Raw genomic sequence first — 3,445 nt, 5'->3', positions numbered from 1 at the left:
TGGATAAAGAAACCCCAAGTGGTTAATATCCAAAATATTTTTCTAGGAATAATAAGTCATCACACATCCTTGAAAGAAGCCTCGATTATAATTGAGGACATTTCAATTTTTTTAACTCCACGGTTTACGAGTCGTGAGAGTATGAAATACTAAGGAAAAAATATGCTTTTAAAACGCTCTGAATTTTCTTAAATTTCTAAATTTTTATCCCTCTTCCTTGCGATTTACGAGTCGCGAACACTTAAAATACTAAGGGGAAAATGAGCTTTTAAAGCACATTGAATCTTCTTAGATTCTATCTTAGCTATCTTTTAATTCATAGGTTATAAATTTATTTCAAATTGAACATAGATTTTAAGAGATTTGCATCGATTTCTTCTTGGCACTCTGTAAACATATCCAAAGGTATGATCTATATTGGCCAAGGATTCTTACTTTTAGACTTTGAATCCAAGCCTATTTATTATAGCAAACATATCCTAGGAAAACTGATAAGAGACCACCAACACCATAGCAAGGCAAACCAAACACTAAGTAGTTTACCTTAGGTAGGGCGTACTAGGGGTGCTAATATATTCCCTTTACACAACCAATCCCTTGCCATAAAATCTCTGAAAGACCATTTAGGTTTCTTAGTGACCATATTACTAGGCAGTGACTCCCTTATTCACAAAAACAAAAATCCCGAAATCAAATTCCTCATTCCAGGAAGGGTTCATCGCGACGCCGCGCTCACGCGAGGGTGCGACAGGATGGCGACATCCACTGGGGACCCTTGAACTAGGCTTGGTAATTTTTTTGTTGATGTTATGTTTTGTTGTTTTTTTTGTTTGCAATGAATAATACTTTGTTTAAAAGCTTTAGTATGCGTCTTTACATCCTGTCATGCATGGTATATTGGATATGGGTAAGATCTTATGGCATCATGTCATGCATCACTTTTATTATTATTATCTTTTTGAGGGCACACACATTAAACTTTAAGTTAAGTGGGGGACTAGCAGCTTGCTTTATGACTTGAGTCAAGGTTTAAGTTTGTGTAAACCCCAACTATTTGTTGACTGCTTAAACTGGTAGTGATTGGTATATGTGTCATCCCATTATCTATTGAGCCCCTATATTGCCTTTACGAGGGTGATCACTAGGACAACAAGAGACTCTCTTTAGAGACCAAGTAGTAAACCTACCATATGTCTCACATAAAGGAACTAGAACATATCTTTAGGGTGTATGCTTCATAATATCTTTTTGCATCAAAATAAGTCTAAACCCAATGCATCTTTAACTACAGGACTTGTGAATGAAATGGCCACCACTGCTAAATTTTCCATCATGGAATATGGGAAAAATTTTGAACTGTCACAATTGACTGAAGGAGACTGCCCTAAAAGTGATGCTAAGAAGCTATCGTCAATCAAGAACCTGAATTGCATTATGAATAAGGTGAACAAGTTAATAGTTCACTTCCAGAATGTGGATGAGATTGCATTTCTTAGGAAATATGGACGCTTGGTAGAGATTGCAAAGGTAGAAGTTTTAAGCCTAGCTGTGCGAGCTCTAGTTCACTTTTGGGATCCAGACTATCGATGTTTTTTTTTTAGGAGCATAGACTTATGTCCTACTATGGAGTAATATGGGATATTGACTTAGTTTTCAAACCATCTGCATAAGGTTTACTTTCCTTTGAGATCTAACAAGATCATCCCCAAACTGTCAAGGCTGCTCAGAATCTCCGACTTGGAAAAGTTTTTAGAGAAGAACGCTACCGGTCTGAAATGGAAGATACTAGAAATTGAGCTGGAAAAAAAGTCAGGATAAGAAAAAAAAAGATATTGATTGCCTTGGGCATATTTAGCCTTGTGTTATTCCCAAGCCAAACAAGTTTGGTAAGTCTGGATGTCGCTACTGCTTATGTAGAGTATGAGAATACACAAATCATCCACTGGCTGCTATTTTAGCTGAAACCATCCTGACACTTAACCATTGCAGGAGGACTAGAAAAGGAGCTATGAGATGTTGCACGCAGTTGTTGTATATCTGGATGGTTAGCCATATTAAAACGAAAAAGCATGTCTTCAATAATTTTTGGTAGTTCAACCAAAGACCCCTGAAGATAGTAGAAGAAGAAGAATGGGGAGATCTAGACAACCAAGGCTAGTTTGAAAAATTAGAAGGTTTGCCTAATAGTGATTTCAAGTGGAGAGCCCTATGGGTAACGGCAATGAAAGTCCTGATGAGTTGTGGGCAAAGACATTAGGTGCCATTGGTAGGGATTACAGGTTATGTGAGTTATGCTCATGCCGTTGTGGTAAGACAACTTGAGGGCATGCAATTTGTTCCAAGTACTATGGGAATTGCTCAATTCCTTGGTTTGTTCAAAGATCTCATTGCACAAGAAGTTTTGGAGATCATCAAACGAGATTGGAAGCATATGGTTTTGGTTGAGATGGAAGGTTTGAGGGATCCAAATGCAAGTGAAGGATATGCAAGATGGAGAGACTTGGTTACTTCAGCCATACCTTGTGTAATAGTCAAATCTCCCCAAACTGTAGAAGATCCTATTAAGAGGAAAAGGTCAACAGTGAAGAGGAGCTGAGAAGACAAGTGGAAAAACTTCAAATAGAGTTGAGCAAAAGCAGAAAAGACAAAGCAATGTTGGAAGAAATGATGTTGGAAGGGAATAAGAGAAGAGCTTTTCTAGATGATCAAATACAGTCTAGAGATGCGAGAATAACAAGGCTTAAGTTAAAGCTAGGTGAGGAGAAGATTGTTAGGGAAGAAAGTGAGAAAGAGCTAGGAGGGATGAGCTTGGATTGGATGCAAAGTTGCTCTAAACTTGAAGCATTGAAGATTGACTTTAATGACTGTCAAGGAAGTGCAAAATGTTACCAAAAGAAATTTGCACAAGTTCAATTTGAGCTAATGGATAGAATTGGGAAGTATGAGGATTTGAACAAGAAATATGTAGAGTTGGAAAGCCATTTGACTGGGATTGCAAAAGAGGAAAGTAAAAGAAAAGGTTTTGAGATTGATGAAGCAGAATTAGCATTTAAGAAGAATGAGATAAAAGTTCTGAGGATAAAACTTGACAAGGAACGCAAAAATGTGAAGTATTTGGACAAGAAGGTAGCAACGATGGAAAAACACAAGGACCAAATCGACGCCAACAACGTTGCTTTGAACAAAACCAATATGTTGCTCGTAGAAAAGATGACCAAGATAGATGAGCAAATGGACGAAGCTGCTGCACATGCTCGGATTATTAGAATCAATACGTGAAATGTGGTAGGGGACATCATTCGCTATCGCCAAAGTTTAGCTGAAACCAATGCCTTTTTTGGAAAATTGAGAACCGCGGCTTTGCCTTCTTACCTTTTGTTAGAGAGGTCGTGGAAGAAATAGACTAGTGAATTTTGTATTTTCAAAAAAATATAATGAACTTATC

The sequence above is a fragment of the Populus nigra genome, chromosome 17 (genome assembly GCF_951802175.1).
Source record: "Populus nigra chromosome 17, ddPopNigr1.1, whole genome shotgun sequence".
Lineage (NCBI taxonomy): Eukaryota > Viridiplantae > Streptophyta > Magnoliopsida > Malpighiales > Salicaceae > Populus > Populus nigra.
This window is presented reverse-complemented; position numbering follows the sequence as displayed.